Source organism: Ochotona princeps, chromosome 11, assembly GCF_030435755.1.
Source record: "Ochotona princeps isolate mOchPri1 chromosome 11, mOchPri1.hap1, whole genome shotgun sequence".
Classification (NCBI taxonomy): domain Eukaryota; kingdom Metazoa; phylum Chordata; class Mammalia; order Lagomorpha; family Ochotonidae; genus Ochotona; species Ochotona princeps.
This window is the reverse complement of record NC_080842.1, coordinates 40,470,307-40,485,368: the sequence shown is the minus strand read 5'-3', so window position 1 is coordinate 40,485,368 and position 15,062 is coordinate 40,470,307. Positions and strand designations below refer to the sequence as shown.

At 44.2% G+C, this 15,062-nt stretch overlaps 1 protein-coding gene and 1 pseudogene across 1 annotated transcript in view; one reads left to right on the top strand and one right to left on the bottom strand.

Annotated features, from left to right (window-relative positions):
• Positions 1-15,062, bottom strand: part of EXTL3 (exostosin like glycosyltransferase 3) — a 118,123-nt gene that overhangs the window by 89,276 nt on the left and 13,785 nt on the right. The window lies entirely within an intron of this gene.
• LOC101535988 (cytochrome c oxidase subunit NDUFA4-like) lies at positions 11,892-12,234 on the top strand (annotated as a pseudogene).

The following is a 15,062-nucleotide window of genomic DNA, read 5'->3' as shown; positions in this document are numbered from 1 at the left end:
GCGCCGGTTCTAACCCTGGCAGCTCCACTTCGCATCCAGCTTCCTGCTTGTGGCCTGGGAAAGCAGTCGAGGATGGCCCAAGGCTTTGGGACCCTGCACCCGCGTGGGAGACCTGGAAGAGGTTCCTGGTTCCCGGTTTCGGATCGGTGCAGCACCGGCCATTGCAGCTCACTTGGGGAGTGAAACATCGGATGGAAGATCTTCCTCTCTGTCTCTCCTCCTCTCTATATACCCGGCTTTCCAATAATAATAAATCTTTAAAAAAAAATCCCCTTTTACATCAGATATATTAAGGAAACAATACGGAACTAATTTTCTTGCCCATATTCCTGTAGTGCTTGAACCTTTTTACCCTAATTATGTCAAGATTATAAAAAAAATTAATAAAAAAAAAGACTAAGAAGAATGGGGCAGGCACTTGGTATAGTGCCTAAGACACTAGTTGGGTAGTCCATATCCTATATTGGAGTGCCGGGCTTCAAGTGCCAGCTGTTCTCCCAATTCCAGATTCCTGCTCAAGTTCACTTTAGGAGGTAGAAGGTGATGGTTCAAATAGTTGAATTTCTGACACATAAAAGACTTTAACAAATGTATAAACAAAAATTTTTAAAGGAAAAAAATAAGAAAAAACTGTTTCCTATTAAGGCCTGACATAGTGTAGAAGCTGGGACTCCCACTTGTCTATTGTCAAACACATGCATCAGGCTGTGATCTTTGTGAACTGGGCAGGGGAAGAGAGCTTGAAGAGAGCTCATTGTTTCTGAGCTGGAAGCTCCGAGCCATTTCTACCAACGCCGTCAGTTCTGAGCCTCCTGCAACCTGGCCCCTGCTCAGCTGATGGGCTTCTCTGCCAGGTGCTTTTGCTTCAGGCAAGACGCAGAGCCTACCCGTTCCAGTTACCCTCTTGCCAGGAGGTTCAGGATCAACTAGTCTCACCAGTCACCAATATCCTCCAGAAGCTGGCTTTCATCATTATATGAGAGCAGAAAGGGAAGGAGAGAGGTCAATTAAGTAAACTTCTAATAAAGGAAGAATGAGGCACTGTAGGTTAACGACCCTGGCAGAGATGCGTGGCTGGCTGCCAAGTCAAGCTTGGATCACTCCCCAAAGATCCCAGAGAAATCTGCCCCAGTGTCAATGCTCCTGGTTTCGAGAGGTGTAACAATGAGTAGTGGGCTTTTTCACACCACACCCCCAGTCTTGTACTTTAATGTACTTTGCATTTTTCTAATGAGTACACATGACTCGCAGAAGCCAAACAAAATAGCATAAAATGTGAGGAAAGCGCATACATTAAAAACAAAAACCACTAACAGCCCAGTAATATTGAAGGATAAACAAAGTTCAATATGGGTAGTATATAAATTTGACAGCTCTAGGCAGCAAGAAAAAAACATAGGGATTTTTAAACATTTCTGTCATAATGCTGAAAATATTGGACAGTAGGTCAGTGTGACCCACACAGTGGAACTGTCCAAGGTGCCAGGATGAGACGAGGCAGTAAGGGCAGACTGTGCGTTAGCTAGTGCGCTCTCTGAGTCAGCAGTCAGACCTTCCCCACGTTATCCCCCACACTGGGCTGCAGCTTGAGTTTCCGCACTTCAAACCACTGTTTTCCTGCCCCTTTCTAAAGCCAAATGATGATGATGATAATGACGTGCAGATTCATCTCAGAAAGTTAGCAATTTCTGAATCTTCACAATTTTTTTCTTTCTCAGCCTCTTACTGACTGTGGGAAGTAAGTCCTAATAAAGGGGCCAGCGTTGTAGGTTACCACATTAAATCAGTGCCTGAGAGGTTCGCACCCCACATGAGTACTGGTCCAAGCTTCAGCTGCTTCACTCTTTTTTTTTTCAAGATTTATTTTATTTTTATTGCAAAGGCAGATATACAGAAAGGAGGAGAGACATAGAGGAAGATCTTCCGTCACTCCCCAAGTGACCGCAACAGCCAGAGCTGAGCGGATCCAAAGCCAGGAGCCAGGAGACTCTCCTCAGGCTTTGGGCCATCTTTGATTGCTTGCCCCGGCCACAAGCAGGGAACTGGATGGGAAACAGGGCTGCTGGGATTAAAACTGGTGCCCATATGGCATCCCGGCACGTTTGAGGTAAGGACTTTACCTGCTAAGCCACTGTGCCAGGCCCACTTTTTTTTCTTTTTTTTAATATTTATTTTCTATTTGAAAGGCAGAATTACAGACACAGACAAAGAAACAGAGATCTTCCATCAAATGACCACAATGGCCAGAGCTGGGATGGTCCAAAGCTAGGAACAGGAGTTTCTTTCAAGTTTCCCAAGTGTGTGCAGGATCATAAGCACTCTGGCCAACCTCTGTTGCTCTCCCACGTGCCTCAGCAGGGAGCTGGATCAGAAGTGAAACAGCCAGGATTCAAACCAGCATCCATATGGGATGCTGGCATACCACAGAGGTTTAACCTGCAAATGCAACAGCAACAACCATTTCTGACCCAGCTTCCTGTTCATACATCTAGCAAAGCAGGGGAAGATGGTCCAAGTGCTTGGATCCAATTCCAGTGAAAGACCTGAATGAAGCTGTCTCAGCTGTGTGGGGAAGTGAACCAGCGGATAGAAAATCAAGCTCGCGCTCTCTCTCTCTCTCTCTCTCTCTCTCTCTCTCTCTCTCTAGCCCTGCCTCTCAAATAAACAAATATTTTTTTCCTAAAGTTTTATTTATTTATTTTTCTTGGAAAGTCAGATTTACACAGAGAGGGAGCGACAGAAAGAATTGCCATCCACTAGTTCCACTCCACAAGTGGTGCCAATGGCCAGAGCTGAGCTCAACCGAAGCCAGGAACCAGGAGCTTCTTCTGGGTCTCCCACACAGGTGCAGGGTCCCAAGGCTTTGGGCCGTCCTCCACTGCTTTCCCAGGCCACAACAAGGAAGCTAGACGGGAAGTAGAGGAGCTGGGATATGATCTGGTGCCCATACGTAGGATCTCAGCACGTTCAAGGTGAGGATTTTAGCCACTAGGCTACCATGCCAGGCCCTCAAATAAACAAATCTTAAGAAATACAAGAAAAAATAACAAAAATGGAGTCATATACTAAACTATTTGAGTAGATTTGGAAGCTCACAATATTTCCATAGTTTAATAAATGAGTTCATCTAAAGGAGTGAGTGAAATCAGACACAAAGGACCCTCAATGCTTCAAAAAATACAGTAGACTTTGAAATTTACATTTTATCTGTCCTAAGATTTTCCTCAGTCCCAAGGTTGGAAACAGAATTATAGCACAAAAGTTCTCCTGTAATCAGTCAGGATGGTGTGTTTTTGTTTTACTTATATGTTTTGCTTTTCTACGTAGCAAAACTATATTAAGATCAAGAGTTGTCTGGGCCTTTGCCTGGACTCTCTAAGAAGCAAAAGCTTCCCTCCTATACTCTAGTCCCTTGATAAACACAGACTCTGAAACCACTCACCTTAGCAAAATCCAAACCATTAACTGTCACTGAACTTCAGAAAGCCCACAGATGGTAAATTATAAATGGCACAAGGCCTAGCATGTCTCAGAAAACAGTATTTTTAATGTCAGGTGCTCCTTTGAAATGAATAAACTGATTGTATAACAAGGCACACTGATTCTCAATGAGCCAGCTTTCTGATTCATCAGAACATCACCTGCTCTGTCACCCACACAGCCTCCACCTATGCCCCACTGCTTCTACATCAATAGCAACTCTCCCATCAGTCTCTCTCTCTAGCCACCACTGTCCTGAATCACCGCTCCCACCTCTTCATTATGATAGGATGGATCATTCCGTATACAGCAAGCAAGCAATAGGATGCCTATGTCCTTGCGAGCAAAATACCTCTTCAAAAGGAAGGATGTTTAACACTTGTTTATACATTTGAAAGGTAGAATAACAAAAAGACAAAAAGGAGAAAGGAATCTTCCATTTTCTAATTCACTCTGAATAGCCGCAACAACCTGGGCTGGTGCAGGCCAGGTCAGGAGCCTGGAATTCCATCTAGATCTCCACATGGAGATCAGATCCCAAGCACTCATGCCATCATCCACTACTTTCCTAGGTATTTAGCAGACAGATGGGCCACAGTAGCCAGGACTCCAGCTGGTGCTCCAATGTGGGATGCCAGTGTCACGGTAGTGGTTTAGCAAAAATGTGCCGCAAAACCAGTCACTAGGGCCCGGAGTGGTGGCCTAGCAGCCAAAGTCCTCACCTTGAACGTGCTGAGCCAATCCAAAGCCAGTGCCAGGAGCTTCTTCTGGGTCTTCTCAAGGCTCTGGGCCATCCTCCACTGCTTTCCCAGGCCACAAGCAGGGAGCTGGATAGGAAGCAGAGCATCCAGGACATGAACCAGTGCCCATGTGGGTTGCTAACACTTTGCAAGGAGAACATCAGCCCACTGAGCTATTGCATCAGCACCATCACGCAGGCTTGTAATGAAGCAAGGCTGCCCCTTGCACTTTTTCCCTTCTGCTCATGCCTGTTTGCCCTTCTGCTCTTCCACTACATTTGGATGCAGCATGAGACCCTTGCAGGTGCAGCTAACTGGTCTTGGGACTTCCTAGTTTGTAGAATTAAATAAACTTTTTTTTTTTAAAGATTTCTTTAGTTTTTTATTTGAAAGGCAGAGTTATAGGGAAGGAGAGACAGAGATCTTCTGTTCTCTGATTCACTCCCCAAATGGCCTCAGAAGTTGAAGCAGAACTGACCTGAAGCCAAGAGTTCCTTTCTGGGTCAACCCAAGGACTTGAATCATCCTCTGCTGCTTTCCTACGCCATAAGCAGAGAGCTGGCGCTTAAGTAGAGCAGCTGAGTCACAAACCAGCACCAATATGGGATGATGCTGCTGTAGACAAAGGATTAGCCTGCTACACTATGGCACTGGCCCCATAAATTTGTTTTTTTCACATATTACTCAGGCTTGCATGTCATATGACAGTAATAGAAAATGGACAAAAACATCACTCTTTACATTTTTCTAAATACTTGAATATTTATTCAGCATTACTGCAGGAGGACATGAACATTTCAGAAAGTGAGGCACCTGCAGAACCATAAGTGGGTGGAATTATTTGGAACTGGAAGAGCCACATTTTTCCCAGAAACTCAGTTTCAGCAAATGAAAGATGATGGAAAACTGAGCAACAGACACAGAAAACATCATCTCGCTGTTGCCCTTACCTCAGTCTGACAGGGTAACCAGCATCCAGGGTCAGCATTGACAGTGTCCCCCGCGCCTGAGCCAAAGCCATTCTCAAGACTACATCCTGACTTCTCCCTCTAAATGTGACCTCTTTGCTACATACTGAGAAACAGCTGCAATTTCTAATTGATTCAAATAAACACTCTAAGCAGAGCTGTTATTCAGTTCTTCTCTGATCATTTCCTGCAGAGATAATTAAGTCTTTTCAATATTAAATGAGGAAAACTCAAGAAGCTTCTTTCCCTCATAGCTCCTACTGCATAGCAAAAGGTGTTGGCAACAATATCAACAAAGAACTTTAAGCAAAAAACTCAGCCTTGGGTCTAGCGCTGTTTTGTAGATTTAAGTCACCACCTGCAACACCATATCCCATGTGGGCACTTGTTCAGATCCCAGATGCTCCACTTCCAGTCCAGCTCCCTGTTGATGCAGCTGAGAAAACAGCAGAAGACGGCCCAAGGGCTTGGGCCCCTGCAACCAATGGGGGGGAGGGACCAGCCTTCAGACTGGCCCAGCTACAATCATGGTAACCATATGTGGAGCAAACCAACAGATGCAAGATCTTTCTCTCACTCTCTCTGTGCAACTCATATTTTTAAATCAATTGATCAATTCTTAAATGACAATCTCACAGGAAGGGTGAAACTAAAACTCACCAAAGGAGGGCCAGTCAGGAAAGGCAACTGTTTCCGTTAGGACAGGAGGTGGATTAAGTAGGGCTGGTATGTGTCAGATCTGATAAAGGGAGAGGTTCCGATGGAGGATTTCAGCAACTCCGCTGTCGGGACACACTCCCTGCAGGTGAGTGCAAGAACCAAAAAAGGGAGAAACCCAGACCAGGACAGATTACAGTACCCATGGTCTTACCTTTGGCTCAGATCTGGGGCAAGCCAGGCTGGGACAATTCATATCACCTGCTGGCAAATCCGAGAGCCAGAATGGTGTGTGGGTCATGCCAGGTTGGGCTGCAATACCAGCCAGTTCAAACTAGGGCCAGGACTGGGGACTGGCTGGGTTAGGATGTAGTCCCCACCACAGTGACCTGGAACTGGGTGTGGGCCTGGCCAGGCCAGGCTATAGCACCCACTGGCAAACGCCAAGGTGAGGCAGGCCATACATACCAGGCTGGGCCACAGCACACAACAAGCACACATGAGACCTGGGGGAGAGTGGGTGAACCCAGTAGGTAGGGACTGCAGAGAGATCCCCTGCTGGGCCACTATTCCCACTGGTGAGCGTCAGAGTTAGGACTGGGGGCAGACCAGGCTGGGCAGGGTTACAACACCTGTTGGCGTCCATGTAAGATGCATCGGGACAAGTCAGGCTGGCCGGACTATACCTACTGGTACATACATAAGCCCAAGGGGGTGAGGATTAGTTGGTTGGGCATTGCCACAGCAACACTTGCAGATGCTGGCACAGGGGGAAAACTCTGTTGAGCTAAACAGCAGTAGCACCTGGAGAGTGCAAGATCTGGGAGTAGGCCCATTAGGGAATCAGTGGGCACCTCCCTCTTGGGTTGTCACTCCCACTGGTGAGCATGAGAACCAGCACTGACACAGGCATCGCTAGACAGAGAGTAGCATCTGCCAGCACATGTGTGAGCTGGATAGTGGGGCTGGTTGGGTTGAACTAGCCTTCAATGCCCATTGACACATGAGAGCTGAACGGGATGTGGGGACTGACTGGAACAGTCTGCTGTGCAAACTGACAAGCATGGGAACCGGGGCAGGAGACAGACCTGGTGGGGGTTATTGCAGGTCACACCGACTAGGCTTCAGCTCCCACTGGTTTGCATAGGGGCTGAGTATGTGGTGAGCAGGATCGGCCTGGAACGCAACACCCATTAGTTTGTGTAGAAGACAGGGTTGGAGACAACTGACCCAGCAATTGCAACTAATAGTGTGTGCATAAGCCAATTTGGGCAACAGACTGTGCCAGACCCTGTACAGGTATGCACATACATGCATCAGGTCTGGGATCACCTCAGACGAAATTTCTTTGGGAGTTAACCCAACGGAACCACTGGATTCAGAACTTCAACCCTGGAGGAAAGTGCAGGTTCCATGGTCTGGAATGCTTGTGTCAGAACTGGGCCTCCTCAGTGGCTTAGACGGAGCAGTAGACAGCATATCCAGATGCACATGGAGGATATGGCAGTACACTGGAACCTGCAGAGGACACCTGATACCATAACAGAGATGGAGGACAGAACAAATAGAGCAACTACCCCAGCCAACAATTGGCAGTGAATACCTGGGCAAGTGGAGATTCTAAGGTGAGCTATGTCAGCCAGTGGAGTCTGGAGAGATTTCATTGTGACTGGAGTGGCAAGATCAGCTGCAATACAGAACAGCTGAACTATCAAAACCACTTGAGCCGGACCTTTGGAGCATGCCCCACATTGGGGACCCTGGGATGGTTGGGAGGGCTGAGTGTGGCTTCTCCCCTTGTCTCTCCCCCTTCCCTCCCCCAAGATACAGGCAGGAAAAAAGGGAATGTGTACACACTGGTCTCACCCACTTTCCTCTAGCTCTTGACCCTTTGTGCCCTAATCAAATATATAAAAATTATCAAAAATAAAATTTACACGATTTTGAAAAATCATCAAAGAAAGCAAAGGAAGGAAAGTGCAGTGGTGAGGCCTGAGTTGTGGGGTCAGACAACCTGGGTTTGAATAACTAGCTCATTTATTTACATTTATTTTACTAAGTATTGATTTATTCATTATTTTTTGAAAGATTTAATTCTTCATATTGGACAAGCATATTTACAGAGAGAGAAGGAGACAGAGAGGAAGATCTTCCATCTTCTGGTTCACTCCCCAAATGGCGGCAATGGTTGGAGCGGAGCAGATCCATAAGCAGAAGCTTCTCCAAGTTTCCCACATGACTGCACGGCCCAAAGCTTTGGCCATCCTCTACTGCTCACCCATGCCACAAGCATGGAGCAAGATTGAAACTGGAGCAACCAGGACATGAATCAGTGCCTATACGGGATGCTTGCTCTTAAAGGTGGAGGATTAGTTAGTTGAGCCTCTGTGCTGATCCATATTTATTCGTTTAAAAGGAATAATGACAGAGAGAGAGGCGAAGTGGGAGAGGCAGAGAGAGAAATCTTCCACCTATTGTTTCAACCCCTAAATACCTATAACTGCATGGGTTAAGCCCGTTAGAAGCCAGTAGCCAAAATCTTCCTCCTGGTCTCCTACACAGATGGCAGGAGCTTAAGCGCTTAAGCCATCTTCCTCTGCCTTCCCAGGTTCATTATCAGGGAATTGCATCACAAGTAGAGGCTGAACTGTTAACTCACACTCTGATAGGACACTGGCATTGCAAGTAGTAGCTTAACATGCAGTACCACAACACCCGTCCCATTTATTTGTTTATTTATTTATTCTGGTATATATATTATCATTTATTTTTTATTTATTTTGATATATATATATATATATTTCCATGTTTAACACTCCATTAGGTAATGATATCAACAAATGGCAAGTAGAAAACAATAATAAAAAAATAGGAAAGGAGCTAACAAAAAATAAAAAACCTACTATTCCTCAGCAGTATAAACAAAGGCGGAACACAACAATCAAATCCAGGAGTGTCACTCTCACATCTGTAAGTTATATTTTCTTATACTCTGCACCCATTTTTTTTAATGTAGATTACCTCTCAGATGCCTGGTTGCCATGCTATCAAATAACCATAATCCCTACCTAACAGAGAAAATAAGATTACATATGAAGGATTACATGTAGTCCAAGGACATGGCCCCACCAGCATCCTATGGGGACCACTGACCACATGGTGGAGGCAGAAAGAGAATTGACTGCACAGGAAGGGACCAATGATTTGGCCCTTACAATGATCCACTCTTTAAAAAAATTCACTCAAGACAACTCCACCTCTCAAAAATTCCACCACCTCAGATTCATACCAGGGCCTAAGGTCCAAAAACATGAACCTGTGGGTGGCTCAAACCATGGGCAAGTCATAGCACACTTGAATACTCATACCACAGTAGGCACCCTAGGGTCACTATTTATTGTACTTACTGTGTCCTGGGCATTACACATTTTAAATCTTGTTGTTACATTCAACAATGTCTCTAAGCATTTATTTAATAAATGAGGTTCACAGAAATTAACTCATTTTCCCCACCTCACAAACAATAGAGCTAGGATTTGAATGTAGGTTGTCAGTTTTCAGAACACTTGTTGTAGTAATTGAAGGCTCATACTTGACAGCTGAATGAATGGTACATAGTAGCTACAGTCAAAAGGCTGCCACAAGGTTACCATGGCTGGATGACAAAGGCCTACTGATGCATTCCTTACCTCTGCTGTGGTAGCACTAGAAAAGGAATTCTCCGTATTTAGCAGACAGAACTACTGGACAAAGAGATGAAAAATAAGTATGCTAAGTGTATAAAGAGATTTGGTAACTTAACTAGAACAAAACCCAAGTTACCTGTTCTTACATCACAAGACTCCAAACTAACATAGATACTACTTTGGATTCCATTGTATCTAGTAGAAAAAAAAAATGGTATCATAGAAAAAAAAAATCAAAGAAACAAACACGTTCCTTTTCCCAAAATCTTAATTACTGACATTTATTTACAAAACAAAATCACTTTTGAAAAAAAAAAAGCCAAAAAAAAAAGAAATGGCATTAATAGAAAGTTATTATGCTTGGAATCATTTTTGATTTAGAGGTAACTTATCAAAGTTTACCATATTTTAATTTATAAGTAATTTATCAAAGTTCACTACAGAAAAGCTTAAAAAAAAGGGAAAAAAAAAACCTTAACTTTATCATCACAATATACTGATAATATCCCCCTAGCTGTTGCTATATTTTTCCTTTGATAAAACAAAAATTGTGCATAATTAGAGCTTGTGTTTTTTGATTTGTGAATCAAAAATGTCTTTCTATGACAGGAAACATGTTATTTGTAACAGAAGAATTCCATTGTATTTAAATGTTAAGCCCCCATGGTTAAAGTTTTAGGTTATTTCTATTGTATTCTATTATATATATTATAAAGAGAATTACATGTATATATGAAACGAACATGTTAGAGCTAAATATTTTTCATGTATTTAATTACTTCCATAGGGTAGTTTTCTAAAAGTAGCCTTTTCTGGGTCAAAGGGATGCAGTTGGAATTTTTTAATTTAAGCACAGACATCTGTTTTAAATATATTTTAAACTTGTCTTTCCCTTGCCTTTGAGCTTCATTTTTAGTGTCAAGCACCATGACAAATACATGGCAAGCCCAAAAGAGCATTTCTTTCTATTTGACATTTTCTTTTCTCTCTCCCCTTTCATAGGAAAAATGCTTTTGAATTAAGAAAAAAAAAAAAAAAAGGAAGGACTGGCTCCATGGAACAGTATGGAAAGCCACTGCCTGTAGCACTGGTATCCCATAGGGGTACTGGTTCAAGTGTTGGCTACTCCACTTCTGATCTAGTTCCCTGTTAAGGCACCTGGGAAAACAGTAGAATATGGGCCAAGTGTTTGGGTTTCTAGATCCAAATGGGAGATCTGGAAAAACCTCCAGGCTCCTGGCTTTGGAATGGCCATTGTGGCCATATAAATAATTTTTTTGAATAGAAGAAAGAGGAAAGATGGAAGCAGAACTTTCAACTGGATTGACAAAGACTAGATGTCAACCAACAGCTAAGAAAATAGAACTCCGTTATCACTATAAATATATAAAACACTGCAAAGGCATTACAGAAAGAATTAGAAGAATGGGGCCCAGCACGATAGCATAATGGTTAAGGTTCTCGCCTTGAACGCGCCGGGATTCCATATAGGTGCCAGTTCTAATCCCGGCAGCTCCACTTCCCATTCAGCTCCCTGCCTGTGGTCTGGGAAGGCAGTCGAGGACGACCCAAAGCCTTGGGACCCTGCACCCGTGTGCGAGACCAGGAAGAAACTCCGGGCTCCTGGCTTTGGATTGGTGCAGCACCAACCGTTGCGGCCACTTGGGGAGTCAATCCTTGAATGGAAGATCTTCCTCTCTGTCTCTCCTCCTCTCTGTACATCTGCCTTTCCAATAAAATAAATAAATCTTAAAAAAAAAAAGAATTAAAAGAATGGAATCTATAGATTCATTTCCTCCCTTGAGAAGCTTAAAATTTAGATCAGAAACAGAATTACAAATATGAGCCCAGTGCAGCGGTCTAGTGGCTAAAGTCCTGGCCTTGCACATGCCAGCATACCATATGCGTGCTGGTTCTAATACATGTGGCACTGCTCCCCATCTAGTCCCCTGCTTGTGACCTGGGCAAGCAGTCGAGGACGGCACAAAGCCTTGGGACACTGCACCCATGTGGGAGACCTGGAGGAGACTTCTGGCTCCTGGCTTTGGATCAGTTCAGCTCCGGCCATTGCAGCCACCTAGGGAGTGAATCAACGGACAGAAGATCTTCTTCTCTGTCTCTCCTTCTCTCTGTATAACTGACTTTCAAATTAAAAAAATAAATCTTTCTAAAAACTTACAAATACATAACAAGTCCAAATACGTAGCGTACAGGGAGAGGGTAATTACATTCACTGAAACGCTTTATAAAGCAGGGACATCTAAAAAAAACATTTAATGATCATTCCGTTTTAAATTATTTCTCAGGAGACTGCATAGTCCTGGGCCTTCCAGCTTTGACCTGAGGCTTCTGCTGCAAAGATGCTTGGCCAGGTTCTCGGCTAGGTCAAGCAGCACCCCAGCTGAGTTCCCCTCTTTATATTTATTGGAACAGGAGATATTGCAGCTGCACTATGTCATGCATCAGGCATTGTTCAATCCAGATGTCAGTTGGGACAGAAAGAATAACCCAGAATCCTGGAACAAACTGGGTCCCAATGATTGATACAAGTCCTACTCAGTGAATATGGATTACAGCAAACTGAATAAAGAAGGCCAGAGTTCTAAATGAAATTTGTCACTGTAGAGCTGCTTAAAATGAAGGTCTTCCAGAAGCCAACTGCACAATCTTCCACTTAACCAGGAAATATTTCTCCTCTACATGCATGCAGTCAAGTTGATTCATTGATTACACTGATTAATAAATACATGAAATTTGGGGGAAAAAATTGACCTCACTGGGCATTTGCCCTGATGGTTGCGATACAGGCTAAAAAGCTGCTGTGGGCATTTGGAGAATGAACAAGCAGAATCTCTACCTCTCTCCCTTCTTCCTTTTTTCTCTTCCTTTTTTTCTCTCCCCTCTTTCTCCCTTCCTCTCCCTCTCCCCCTCTCTCATTTTCTCTCTCCCATCTGCCTCTCTGCCTCCAAAGCAAATAAATTAAAAATAATTTTTTAAAAGAAGAAAATTGGGTAGAAAATTGTCCTTGTGCTATCTAAGAGGGTTGGGTATATGCCTAGAGTTGCTGGCAGGCATTTTGCCATCACTTGGCAACAGGCTGCCTGAGAACGTTATAAATACAGAGAAAAACAAAGCCAAGAGACAGAGGGAGCTTGTTTGTGATGAAAGCTTCTGGACCAGCTAGCTCAGATCTGCCTCTGGATTTTCAGGTACATGTATCAATACATTTCTTCTGTTGCCATTTTAGCCAGTAGGGTCTGTTTGTTGGGTTGGTTGCTCAGCCTGCTCTGAGTCTGAATTCTGTCGTTCAGGGGCAAAAGAATTGCAGAAAGATGGCTATGTCTAGGGGAACCAGGAGTAAACTTTGCATTGAAGTGATCAGGGCCCAGGGCAGTAGCTTAATGGCTAAAATCCTCACCTTACATACACCAGGATCACATACGGGCGCTGGTGTGTATCCAGGCTGATCCAGTGCCCATCCAACTAGCTGCTGGTGGCATGGGAAAGCAGTAGAGGACAGCCCAGAGCCTTGGGACTCTGCACCTGTGTGAGAGACCTGGAGGAAGCTCCTGGCTTCGGATAGGTTCACCTCTGGCTGCTGCGGCCACCTGGAGAATGAACCAGCAGACAGAAGACCTTTCTGTCTCTCCCTTTCTCTGTAAATCTGCCTTTCCAATAAAAATAAATAAATCTGGTTTTTTTTACGTGACCAGAAGATAAATCCAAGAACAGCATGAAGAAAAGGTGAAATCAGGAAAGCACAGTACCCATAGAAGATTTTGTTCGAGTTTCTGCATGATCAGCAAGGTCAATATGATTCTTTAAGAACTAAGTGAAATACAGACTAAGACAAATTCAATGGACTTAGCAGCAAGGAATTATAATCAGCTCTCAGATCTGCAGGACTTCTGCATCCTCATTCAGCCAACCTCAGAATGAAAATACTCAGGGAAAAAAACTGTGTCTGCACTGAGTATACACAAACTTTTTCTTATCTTCATTCTTCAAATCATACAATACAGCCACATCATACATGGCACTTACATTGTATTATTAAATATTATAAACAATCTAGACATGATTTAAAATATACAGGAGGATGTATATAAGCTATGTGCAAACACTATGCCATGTTACGCAGGCACTCGAGCCTGGCCGACTTCAGAGGGGGTCCTGGCACCAATCCCCCACTGAGCCTAGGGATGACCGCAGCTGGTGACTTCTTTTTTTTTTTTTTAAGATTTATTTTATTTTTATTGCTAAGTCAGATATACAGAGAGGAGGAGAGACAGAGAAGAGCTTCCATCTGATGAATCACTCCCCAAGTGACAGCAACGGCCAGAGATGTGCCAATCTGGAACCAGTAACCAGGAGCTTCTTCCAGGTCTCCCAAGTGGGTGCAGGGTCCCAAGACTTTGGGCCATCCTCTGCTGCTTTTCCAGGCCACAATCAGGGAGCTGGATGGGAAGCGGGGCAGCTGGGAAAACAACCGGTGCCGATTTGGGATCCCGGTACATATGAGGCAAGGACTTTAGCCACTAGGCCAAGCCCCGGGCCCAGCTGGTGACTTCTATTTGGACAGCTGCAGTGGAACAATGGGAATGAAGCCAGTCACAAAGGTGAGTTGCTAGCGGAAGAAGACTTTGAATTTTCTTTTTATTTATTCAAGAGGAAAACAGAAAGACAGGAAGACAGACAGAGAGTTCCCATCTGCTGGTTTGTGTCTCAGATGTCCACAGTGATTTTAGCTAGGAACCCAACCCAGGACTCCTACACCGGGGCAGGAAACCATAGTTGAGACGTCATTGCTTCCTCCTAGGGTGCACATCAGTAGGAAACCGGAGTGCAAAGCTAGAACTGGGCATGAAACTCAGTTACTCTGACATGGGTCACAAGTACCTGAATCTTAACTACTAAGCTAAATACCCACCCCAGAAGAGCATTTTTAATGGATGAGGTGGGACAAAGTACACGGGTAATGAGAAGGAGGCAGAGAAATGAGGAGAAATAATTAAAAGAGGTCTCTTAGGAAAAAGGAGAGCCAAGATTGACAACATGGGCCAATTCACAGATCAAAACATGTGCCCTACACAGCAGGTAAAGCTGCTGCCTGCAATGTCAGCAAACCAAATAGGTGCCATTTCATGTTCCACCTGCTCCAGTTCTGATCCAGCACACTCCTATGAGCAGGAAAAAACAACATGGGAGACACTGATGAAACTCCTAACTCATGGCTTCAGCATGGCCCAGCACTAGTCATCAAAACCATCTGGCAAGAATACCAGTGGATTAAAGATGCCTGTCTCTGTCTCTCTCTCTCTTTCTCTGCCTCTCTTTCTCTCTCTGTAACTCTTTCAAAAAAGAAATAAATCTCTTTAAAATAAATAAAGATAACTCAAGAGACACAACCCTCTCCAGCTGGGCAGGACAGAGCAACAGGAGGGAGAAGGTCTTAATAGGACATGGGAACACAGTGGCAGGAATGTCTGAAAGCCTTGCTCATTGTCACAGATTGGCAGATGCCCCGGAGA